Source organism: Otolemur garnettii, unplaced genomic scaffold (assembly GCF_000181295.1).
Source record: "Otolemur garnettii isolate 467f Iridium unplaced genomic scaffold, OtoGar3 scaffold00071, whole genome shotgun sequence".
NCBI lineage: Eukaryota > Metazoa > Chordata > Mammalia > Primates > Galagidae > Otolemur > Otolemur garnettii.
This window is the reverse complement of record NW_003852466.1, coordinates 6,493,956-6,506,559: the sequence shown is the minus strand read 5'-3', so window position 1 is coordinate 6,506,559 and position 12,604 is coordinate 6,493,956. Positions and strand designations below refer to the sequence as shown.

General features: G+C 36.9%; 1 long non-coding RNA gene across 2 annotated transcripts; it reads left to right on the top strand.

Moving 5' to 3' along the window:
• Window positions 1-1,373: 1,373 nt before the first annotated feature.
• On the top strand, window positions 1,374-11,953 carry LOC111726559. 2 transcript variants are annotated; one of them, XR_002774311.1, is made up of 4 exons: window positions 1,374-1,495; window positions 2,928-2,979; window positions 7,183-7,290; window positions 11,675-11,953. It is a non-coding gene; the product is annotated as an uncharacterized LOC111726559 (long non-coding RNA). The 2 variants fall into 2 exon arrangements; XR_002774312.1 differs by lacking the exon at window positions 1,374-1,495 and having other exon boundaries at window positions 2,963-3,009.
• Window positions 11,954-12,604: the final 651 nt, after the last annotated feature.

Sequence of the window (12,604 nt, the reverse complement as noted above, 5' to 3'; positions counted from 1 at the left end):
GTGGAACAAATTGGGAAGCAGGGGAGCTGCAGAAGAAATGCTCGCTTTGCTCTCTTCATAGCAAAACCAGTGTAAATTTTCATCTAGAGCTGACTCTTCTCTCAATGAATTATAAGTTACTAAAAGAGTGTACCCAGTGTGTAGTGTGGGCCACACACACAGGGCAGTTGCTCAGTAAGAGCTTACTGAGCTGGACAAGGCTGGATTCTCTCCCACTGAGATTCATCTCCATCCCTCTACTCACTGACACTACCAGATGCTCCTCCCCAACCACAAGCAGAGAAGACTCAGCCCCTTACAACCCTTCTTGTAAGGATTGTTGTCCACTGTTTCCTTGAACAAAATAAATAGACAATTATAAGTGGTGGTGATAGTAAAATTAATCTAGTGATAAACAATGTTAATCACCATTGTAGGGTCAGCAAATAATGTAATGTCAAATAAGATTCCACACGCATGATAATGCCATTGACCATTGAGATCCTATTTGCTGAAAAATAAAGCCACATCAAAATACAACCTCTGTTAATGTGGTCACTGTTTCCTAGATCAACGGCAAAAAATGAGATGCCCCTGCCCCTTTATTTTTAGAGACAGAATCTCTCTCTATTCCCCTGGGTAGAGTGCTGTGGCATCATCATAGCTCACAGCAATCTCAAATTCTTGGGCTCAAGTGATCCTCTTGCCTTAGCCTCCTAAGTAGCTGGGACTATAGGCCAGAAAATGCCTGGCTACTTTTTCTGTTTTTAATAGACACAGGGTCTTGCTCTTGCCCAGGCTTGTCTCAACCCCCTGAGCTCAAGCAATCCACCCACCTCAGCCTCCCCTGAGTGCTAGGATTACAGGAGTGAGCCACCGTGCCTGGATGACATTGTTGTAACCCAGCCCATTCCCATGCCCCCCCCACAGGATGGCAGAGAACATGCTTCTCAGCCCATTCCCAGGCCCCCTCCTTCCCTTAGGGTTGCCAGGAATAGACTTCAGAACAAGAACCTAAACTGTAACCATTGTTACCCAAACTGTAACTATTGCTATCTGAATTATAACCATTGCTACCATAACCACTGCCACCCAAGCTGTAACCATTGATACCTAAACTGTAAACCCAAACTGTAACCCTGCCTGCTGATGGCACCCTGCCAACGGCAACGTTCCTTGTACACAGAAAAAGGTATAAAAGACCAAAAAAACCCTGCACTTTGGGGCCACTTGTCTTAGGACAAGGACCCCTGCACAGGTGCAAATAAATCACCAATTATTTACATCAGAGTGGGTCTGAGTTTATTTTTCCTGGTCTCCTAAGTTATTTCATCTGGCAGCCCCAGTGAGATCCTCACCTTTGGACCCCCGCCTGGACCCATTACTGGCCGACAGCTCCAGGGGAAGGCCTCGGAGAAGATGTCCCTCTACCCCAGAGTGCTCAGCTGCATAAAAAAAACTCGGAGCACAGATTTCCAAATTTTCCGTTTTTGGTGATTTGATCGTGGCGCCTTAAGTAAGTCTGTTTGAATCTCTAGAGAATCTGGGGGAATAATAGGCTAGGCTGGACGTGGCCTGAGACAGCTGTTCCTGGGGCAGTGGGAGACATCCTCCCGTCTCTCTGGTATAGGTTTGAGTTGTTTGTTTTGTATTGTCATAATTACAGCTCCTTATTAGACTGTTTCAATATTAGCAGTCTCTTGGACTGTTCAGATTTGCAGACTAGTCCTGTCCTGGTAATTGCAGTCTTTTATTGAGTTATCTTAGTTCTTGCAGTCAGCTGTGCTGGTTCTGATTTGTGTGTCTTTTGTATGTTTTAAGTTTTGTATAAGTGAGTGAGTGAAAGAGTTAAATGTGACTTCTTGTCTGACTAATTTCTGCCTGTTAAATTCTGTTTGTGTTTTCTGTCCTGTCCACTTATCATTTTACTTTATTGGTCTATCTGTTCTTTATAATGTTTGTATTGTAGTCTTTTCATCCACTAAGTAATCTGTTCAAAATAAGACAGGGTAATTTTTGAAAATGCTCTTTCAGTAACTTTTTAATTTCAGCCAAATTCACCAAGAACAATAGTAAGAAAGTGCATATTTTCTGTAAGTAAAACTAACCAACTTAATAAAGAGAAATGAAAAATTCCAAATTTTCAACTTTGAGAAGCAGACACCTACTTGGCAAATATTAACTTGAGTCTATAAGCCACAAATCCTGCAGGAGGGGGTGGGTAAAAGGTAGAGGCTGTGCCAAGAAAAAAGTTGCAGTGTAGGCAGTCCGGTGAACTTCACCAAAATCTGAGAGAACTATCATAGAGAGCAAGCTGCAACCAAATTAACCCTTGCTGCAGTCTTTATCTAAAAAGGAGTAAAAGGAGTCTTTGGTAGGTTTTTGTTCCCCGCATTCATCCCTTTATATATTAGTAAATTGTGTAACACCTATTAGTCAAAATTGTATTTAATTTATCAATTCCAGTGCTTTATTCAGTGTCCCTTCAAAGTCCCTTTAGGAAACGCTCTTAGATGTCAATCCAGGGAAAGTCGCTGTGTTTTCCCTCCTCTTCTTCTTCCTGTAAACTGTTCACTATCCTTAAAACTGGGCATCACTTTTGTTTCTATATATTATGTACTTCCTAGTACACATTCAATTCGTGAGTTTACAAATAACCCACTTGCGTTAAAGATCCTCTCTTTCTGACAATTACAAAGTTAATACAAAGTTTATTAAAACTGTTCCTCTTATGCCTGCCAAAAAAACAAAACAAACAAAAAAAAACCTGTGGTTGCTATGTTACAAATAGTATTGAGATCAGGTGCCAACTATCAGCAGAAGACACAAGGTCAATTACTCATTTGGAACTAAAAAAACAAGAGAGAGAGAGCCCTCCTTATTTCTTAAAACAACAGCCATTTCCCTTCTGAATTAACATTATTCTGTTTAACTCTTTTTTTGGCCAGGGCTGGGTTTGAACCTGCCATCTCCGGCATATGGGGCCAGTGTCCTACAGAGGTCAGACACTTTAACATCTATTTTTAACTGGTATGTGCAAACATTAATTAACTATTAATAGTATTTTTGTTATGCTTATTTGTTATAAATTATTGTGAAAAATGTAACTGTTAATGGGTTCTGGTTCTGATCCTAAAAGTACAAGAGTGTAAGAGTAAACATAAACTGTTGTCATTTTGTAACATTTGCTCAGTGTTTATTAGAAGACTAGCCTCAGCCTGAAACAAACAGTCTTGAAAACATTTGTGAATAGATTGCAGATCTTTTATTTCAAGGGAACCTTCAAGACTTCACTCCTTCTGAAACTGCCATATTTACCTGCAACTTGTCCCCTCCATTCTCCCACTACCAAATGTGGTTACTCAGATTATCTTTCCTTTCAGAATTTTCATAATTAACATTTGCCTAATTGTAGTACTCTTAGTTGCCATCAGTCAAGGGAAAGTAATTGGGTAGATTTTTGTAATAGTATTAGCCCCTGGTAAATCCAAAATTCCTGCCCTGATAATTTGTTAGTACATGTATTTTGTCATCCAATCACATTTCTTATTAAGCCTTTGTTCTCACTTATGCAGACAAAAAGCATTAAAACAAATAATACTGAATTAATAAATTGCCTCATTCGTAAATGAAAACATACCTTTACAAACTGAATAAGTATTCTAACAAATGAATAAACACAGCCCCACACCTTAGGCAGAGTTATTAGGTCTTTGCCATTTTTATCTGGGAAAAATTGGGTGTGTACTCCCTATTTAGAGTGAAGCCTTCCAAAATATTTAAAACTGCTTTACTCATAAGCTTACTAGAGCTCAAAAGGTATGACCTGCAATGTGTTTGTGCCTAAAAATAAAAATCTGATTTCTGAGCTTACCTAAGCCTGAAAAATAAAGATTTCTTATCTAACTCTGATCTAAAAAATCCTGTATCAGTGTTATATTTCACAAATGTCTCTCATTTGTAAAATGTAATAATTTAATTTGGTTGCCTAAAAAAAAAAAAAAACTGAATCTTTATCAGACAAAAATTCTTGCCTTTTAAAACTTTCTAATTATCAGTTTAGCAAATAAATGGTTAACTGTAATCCTATTTTGTGAGAAGTGAATTTTAGGGAGTAAGAGAAATTAGACAGAAAAAAAAATAGCATTGTATAAGGGAAGAATACGTGTGATAAATTTATCCTAAAACAAAATAATTATTTAAAAGGGTAAAAGACAACACAAAAGTTAAAAAAGATTTAAAATGTTTATAGATTATCTGTATAGATTAAATAAAGCTCATAAAAAGATTTTGTGAAAAAATTTACATGTAATTCAGTTAATTATGTATTTAACTTGTAATTTTGTTTAAACAAATATTTTAAGCCTTTGATATTTGACAAACCTTCTAAAACCAAAACTCTAAATTTAGGGCTTAATGCCCATAGCACAGTGATTGTGGCGCTGGCGACATAAACTAAAACTGACAGATTTTAAACCTGAAAAAAACAAATTAGACTTATTTGATTTATTAAAAATATATAGGAAACATTGTCAAATATAAACTGGTAATTAATTTTGCATAAATTATAGTTATATATATATTCCAATATTATAAAGCATTGGTCTGTCTTAACGTATAAGACATTAGTCTATTCTAACATATACTGTCAGTAATTTTAACTCATCCCAAAAAAAGTGTTTTTTATGTAACCAACTAAGTTCAAAATTCATCCTAAAAAAGGGAAATATTAATAAAGGCTAACAAATTCTCTTAAATTCAAATTCCTAATGTTTTTAGAAAAGCAAATTTTTGAAATTTCATTGGAAAGTTAACATGTGTATAAGTATTGCTAACCTAACTCCAAATAAAACAAAAATCAGTTACATAGAACTAAGATTTATTATAATTTTGTTTAAAATATTGTTAATTCTGTCTGTGTTCTATTTTTCCAGAAGGCAAAAAATATTTTCTGTCTTTTGAACTATTTGTAACTTTTCAAACAATGTATATACTTATAAGCAAAGTTTAAAACATAAATTTTTTTCTCTCTCCTTAATTTCTCCAGAATTTACAAGCCATTTGTAAGTATTCTTAATTTCTAACAATACAGTTATTTGCATAAGTTCAATAAAAATCTGTTTTGTTCTATAAAGCATAATAAAGACACTGATTATTTTACCAAGGCTTTAACTGAAAATAACATTTCCAGAGATGTCCAGACTGCATTTAGGAGTTAAAGTTAACTTTAGAAAGCCAATAAAAAGCCCTCTGAAAAACTAACCAGATACCCATCAGTAACATTCCTAATCTGTAGTAAGTAACGAAAGTCACTTCCTGACAGTTCTGAAGTCAAAATATGCTTAGGAACCTCAAAAGAAGAGGAATTTACCCAATGCATACAGATATCTAATGGCACAGATGAAACCTGAGCTTATGAATGACTTCAAATCCAACTGAAATCCCATACAAAGAATCCCAACAAAGCCAATTTTAAAGAAAGCCTAAATGACTAATAATTAATTATTCTATTATGCTTTATGCAAATAATCAGTATACTGAAAATACAGTTTATTCTAACAACTAAGTTAGTTCTACTATAATTTGTCTCTAATAAAAAGAAATTGGAGAAAGAAATTAAAAAAAAAAAGAGGCTGTGACCCACCTGTATTAAATCCCAGCCTTGTCTGTACTATCAATTCATAAAATGAGACATAACTATTTTACTAAATTGATCTATTAAATGGAACTAAGAGACTGACCAAAAGTATTACAGAACAATGTGCATAAAGCCATAAGAACAGAAATTGGTAAACTCTGCCAAAAAGCAAAGCTTAATTAAATACAAGCCTTACCACTGGTATTATTCAAAAAAAATCTGTCAGTTCTCTACAATTTAGCAGAAATGCCTAAAAGAACTGAAAAGTAACAAAAAAAAAATCTTCACTGAAATAATTAACCATGTTTTGTTTACACCATCATCTTAACCACATGCACAGCAATGTGAAAATGAAAAGAATCCTCACCTGAAGTCATCACAGCTGACTAAATAAAACTTCACTCCCCTGGCTTTTAAGATAGTCAGCATGCCCTGCTCCAGCCACATACTAAGAGCTGGCTGGTCAATGCATGGCTGAAGCCTGAAGAAACTCCTCAAGAAACTTACCTTAATTGGACTTTGGACTCTAAGAGGAGGGGGAGAATGTCACAGAGAACAATAAAAATTAAGTAGGACCCCTTTCTTCAGATAAAGTAAAGATTTAATTTCCCAAGAAGAGGAGTGGGAAATGTAACCCAACCCGTTCCCATGCCCCCGCCCCCAGGATGGCAGAGAACATGCTTCTCAGCTGTAATCATTGATACCTAAACTGTAAACCCAAACTGTAACCCTGCCGATGGTGCCTGGCCAACGGCAACATTCCTTGTACACAGAAAAAGATATAAAAGACAAAAAAACCTGCACTTTGGGGCCGCTTGTCTTAGGACAATGGCCCCCTGTGCAGATTTGAATAAATCACCAATTATTTACATCAGAGTAGGTCCAAGCTTATTTTTCCAGGTCTTCTAAGTTATTTCAACATTGCCTTTCAAAGGTGGAATATGATTACAAAATATCCACATAGAGAGAGAACAGAGAGTAGACAATAAGCTTTAACTTAGAAATTGAATATGCTGAAAAAGAAAAGATAAAACAAAGTACTCTCAAAAATGGGAAATAGTCATTTTTAGCAAATTATATTATGTTAAATTAGTACAGAACCTTAGAAATCACAAATATATTTCATTTTTTCTTTTTTTAATATATTTAAATTTTTAATGCTGATTATTGATGAAAGCATTATATTTTCTGCATTAAAAAGTGAAACAATATCAATGACAACACTAGCAGGGCCAAGGTCACATGTAGAGCCCATACACACTAATGTGCTTCTAGGCCATCTGTCCTCTTAGTGCCCAAGATTACAGATGTCAAGGATCCTTCTTTTTCTCCTGTTTATTTACCTTCTAAGTCTTCAGGGAAAGTTAGGAACTATTATGGTTTGAATGTTTGTGTGCCCTCCAAAATGCATGTGTTGAAACCCAAACTCCATGTGACAATCTTAAGAGGTGAGGCCTCTAAGAGATGATTAAGGAAGGAGGGCAGAGCCCTCAAGAATAGGATTAGCAGCCTTAGGAGAGAGTCACAGGGAGCCAGCCTGGTCCCTTTCCTCTCTTCTGCCACAGGAGGATACAGTGTTCCATCAACAAGGTGCCATCTTGGAAGCAGAGCCCAGGGCCTCCTCAGACACAACTGCCAGTGCCTTGATCTTGGTCTTGCCAGCCTCCAGAACTGTGAGAAATTTTTCTTTTTTGTAAACTATAAAATACACTCTCGTATTTTGTTTAAATAGGACTAACAAACTAAGACAGGAATCAATTCAGGAGCATAGCTCTGTTCCAGTTCTCTGGGGTGCCATGAGAGGGAGGAAGGTGGGCAAAAGGGAGCCCATGGTACCTGTTAACAAGTGAACTTTAAATATCCACTCATTTGATAGTTGTAGATTTTATATTCAAGTCAAAGATCAAGATCAAGTTCATTTTTAAAAAATTAATACCCAATTATTCCAGCAACATTAGTTAAAACAACTATCTTCTTGTCACTGAATTACCTTTGAACTCTGATAAATCAATTTATCAGATAGGTGTTTATCTATGACTGGAATCTAAGAATATTAAATCTCAGAATGATTTCTATATTTATTCTTAAGTCAATATCACCCTGAATGATTATTGAAGCTATAAAATAAGTCTTTACATCAGGTCCTGTAAGTCTCCAACTTTGTTCTTCCTTTTCAAAATTGTTTTGGCTATTCTAGGCCCTTGCATATCCATATAAATTTAGAATCAAGTAGTCATGAGTTCACTCTAAGTCCTTTCTAAGTTAACATATATGTTGCTTCTAAACCCTGCCTTTCATTAGTATGCAGTTTCGTTGATAGCTAAGACTTTGACATGAGTGAAGTCAAGCAAGTAAAGAACTCTGTGTGCTGCCATTCAAAAGGCAATAAGGACAGGATTTATCTTTTTAATACCAGTATTAAAAATCCAACTCACCCTGCAGGGATTGAGCATCTGCTCTATGCCAGACATTTTGCCTGGGTACCTCCTTCAGGCTCAGGGCAGTCGCGTGCAGTTGGCATGATGGCACTGCTTGTCAAAGGCAATGCCACAAACCCACCCACTGTGGGACTGTGTCAGTGCAGAGCTGGCCACAGCAACTCATTTGAGGGGATTTTCTGGGACTGGAAATGAACTTGTTGATTGGCCTGAAACAGCCTTCCTGGTGCCCTTCACCTTGTCCTCTGGCCACCAGACACAGTCAAGCTTCACCAGAACAATGCCTGCCCATGACCCTGGCCTCACAGGTAGCACATCTTACCTGTGAGTCTTCAATAACCATAATCACTTAGGAATTATCTAAAAAAAAAAGAAAAAAAAAAACAATAAAGCAGATTCCTGGGCATTGGACCAAATCTCTTAAATCTGAATTTCTGAGGGTAGAATACGCAAGTTTAATCTAGATCCAGGCCTGAGAAAAGTTGCCATAAAGGACTAAGGTCAACAACAAAAAAAAATTTGCCATGGACGGTAAATCAGACAAAAGCAAATAGCGTGCTTATTTAGTTGATCATCACGCTGTGGTTATATAAGAGAATATTCCTATTCTGAGCACACATTTAGTAATTTTGAGGGCCATGATGTGTGTAACTTGCCATCAAATGGTTCCAGAAAAATAACGTGCTTATGAGAGGAAAGCGAGAAAGACAGAGAATGTGAAAATTATAAAGAATATGGAGCAAAATATTTTTAAAGGTGAATCTCCGTATAAAGTTTCTTTATGCTATTTTTTCATGACTTCTTCATAAATGTGAAATTGTTTCCAAACAAAAATTAAGAAAAAATATTATAATTATGTGTTGAGTTTTAGCAACCCTTTGCATCAGTCAAACTCTTCACATTGAATAAACTCAGAATCCCTGGGAAACTGTCTGTATCCTAAAGGAACAAACAGGAGACACAAGTTCCTGTACAGCACACTTGTATTAATAGAACAGCGAGAGGTTACTAAGCAACTCAAGGCACCTTTCACTGACTCTATTTAAAGACTAAGTCAGGTTTCTCTTTTAAAAACCTATTTAAGTAGGCATCCAACTGTTTGGTGCACTTCAATTCTATTTTCTTCTTTTCAAATCCTCCAAAATCCTTCGCTAGGGCTGATATGCAGATACACATCTCATAAAAACCACCAATATTTACCAAGCACCTGCCTTGCGTAGGAGACAGTGTCAGGTGCAGGGAGTAGGCGGTCTCTCCACAGTCTGTGCTGTACACTCTGCAAGGAGACACACTGGGCTCACCTGCTCGCCTGACTGCAAAGTAGGGCTTGGACAGGGGCTGGTGTGCATGAGTGAGGCCGTGCACACACATGCACACACCCCACCCAAGAGTAAATTTGTCCAGAGCTTGGAGGACTAGCGCTCTCTTTTTATTTACTAAAGAATCCTGGAAGGCCCTTGCCAGAGCTGGGAGCAACCTTGGGCCTATGCAGAGAACATTGCAGCTGCCACCAGGAAACTGATGCCAGGACCACAACTCACTGTGCATGTGCCAGGTTGCAACTTTCCCTATCCCAGAGCCTCAGGGAACATCATTAAAACAAGCTCTGGACTCTATTCTGTCCCACTGGTTTATATGTTGGCCCTTATGCCTGTACCACTCTGCCAGAAGCACTATCTCTAAACCAGACATTGTAAGTCTTCCAACTTGGTTCCTTCTTTCAAAATTGTTTTGGCTCTTCTAGGTCCTTTACATTTCTATATAAATTTTAAAATCAGCTTTTCAATTTGTTTAGAAAAAAAGGTTAACTAGTATTTCTATCAAGATTATATTAAATCGTTGGTTTAATCGGGGAAAGTGTAGTATGGTTAAAAAGGCAAATCTCAAAAAAATAAAATAAAATGAATAAAAAAAAGAAGGCACGTCACCCTAATGATCATGATATATCTCTTCATTAATTTATTTTTCTTTAAATTGACTCAGCAATGTTTTGTAGTTTTCACTGTACAGGTTTTACACATATTTTGCTGAATTTTGTTGAGTATTTCATATATTTATGCCATTTTAAATTTCAATTTCTGATTGTTGGTTGCTAGCAAAGAGAAATGCTTTTGATTTTTGTACATTGGCCTTGTAACATATTTATTAGCTCTAGGAATTTTTGTACATTACTTCAGATTTTCTACATCAATGGTGATGTCATCTATGAATAAATAAAGTTTTACATTTTGCTTTCCAACCTATATAATTTTTTGTTTGGCCAACTTGTGCAAATAATCAACACATTGAATCCTACAATGGCATAAATGTATTTATGATCTATGTACAAATGACTTAATAAAAAAAAAAATTGGGGCTTCCATTACAATGTCGACTAGGACAGATATCACCGACTTCTTCCTAACCTTAGGCTGCATCCAATCTTTCACCATTTAGAATAATGTCAACTGTGGGTTTCTAGTAGATGCCTTATCAAGTTTAGGAAATTTACTTTTATTCTGTTTTCTGGAAGCTTTTATAGTGAATCCATACTGAATTTTGTCACATTATTTTCTTGCATATATTGAAATATTCAAGTGAGTTTTTTCTATTAATTTATAAATTTGGTGACAATGATTTTTTAAAATGTTAAATCTATCTTCAATTCCTGCAATAAAATCTACTTGGAAAAGATGTATTATCTTTTCTATGTATTGTTGGATTCCATTTACTAAAATTTTATTAAGATTTTTATTTATGTATCCATATACATGAAGAATATTAGTCTATAGCCTTCTTTTCTTGTAAGTTGGTTTTTCTTGATGTCATTGTAATTTTGGCCTTTGAAAAAAATGAATTGCAAGTTTTTCCCTCTTCTTACTTTATCTGGAGAAATTGGTATAAAATTGGCATTAATTTTTTTTCTTAAGTTTTGGCATATTTCACTAGGGAAGCCACCTTGATGTAGAGTTTTCTGTTCTCTGTTAGAATATCTTTTTTTTTTTTTTTTTTTTTTTTTTTTTTTTATTTGATGGTAACTATGTACATTAATGCACTTCTGGGGTACAGTGTGGGGTTTTCACATGCAATCTGAAATACTTCCATCAACTGGTCAACACAGCCTTCATGTCATTTTCTCAGTTATTGCTTTAAAACATTCACATTCTACTCTTAGAAAGATTCACCTGTACCCCTAAGAATATCTTTACCTACAAATTCAATTTCTTTAGTAGGGTGAGGACTGTGCAAATTTTCTTTATCTTTCTCTACCTTTTTCTTTCTCTTTATCTATCTCTCCTCCAGCTTCAGCAAGGACAGTCCTCTCCCCAGAGGTCACACGCCTGCCCTATCTGTTGTCAATGACAGGAGATCTATTTTAAAGGGCTTTTTCTGATTTTCTAGTTGGTAACTGTGGGGGACTATGGCAGACAGACTCTAGGGTGGTCCCATGGCACCACATCCCCGTGTTCTCCCCCCTCCCCACCCACCAGTGTATGATCTTCCCCCCCTGACAGTGGGTAGGATCTAGGACTTCCTTCTAACCAGTAGAATTGAGTAAAGGCGATGGGCTGCACGGGATCGTGTTATGTAAGACTGCAATGCTCATCTTGGGCAGAGATGCTCTTTTCTCCTACAATAGCTTTGAAGAACAGGCTGCCTTGATGTGAGCTGCTGGCCGGAGAGAGCCACATAAGGAGCTGAGAATGGCTTTTGGCCACAAGTCAGCAAGGGATTGGAGTAATCAAGCCCGCAGCCTGCGAGAAACTGTCCTCCCCCTATAGCACATGAGCTTGGAAGATCCCTCCCCATTCTGCAGCTGAGACCACTGCTCTGGTCAGCATTTTGATTGAAGCTCTGTGAAACCCTAATACAGAATACCCCACAGACACTCTGATGTAATAAATGTGTGTTGTTTTAACCTGCTTCTGTAGTACCATTGGAGAGGACTAATCCAGAAGGCAATTCCCATAGCAGTTAGTACTTCAGGAGCAGAAGCAGAAATCCTGCTGTACTTTTAAGAGGAAAAGGAACATATTCAATTTTCTACTTCTTCTAAAATAATCCAAAAGTTCATAAGCATATTGTTTTCTGTAGAATATATATTGAATCTCATCAAAAGAAGAAAAATAAAGGTAAGAGAATGATGGCTGCTCTGGATACAAAGATCTTTGAAAAGGTAGAGGTTAAGACTATCCTCCCTGGAGTTGAAATTCTGGCCTTGCCCTTGGAGATCCCTGCCCTTTCCCTCCTATACCTGTCTTTTCCTCACCTGTAAAGCAAGAATAATGCCACACAAGCACAGGAGAGTTCAATACATTTCAGTTGCTATGTTTGTTATTTCAATAAATTTAGCAAAATCAAATAACATTTTCATAATTTCTAGTGGTCAAGAGTAGAACCCCGACAGATCCAGAGGTGCATTCTGCGACAGCTATGCAGCAAATGTTTGTCAAACTCCACCTCATTCAGGTGTTGGCTGGGATTTAGGTACATTTTGGTTAACAGCTGGGCACCTATAGCTCAGTGGTTAGGTCCCCTGTCACACACACCAGGGCTAGCGGGTTCAAAC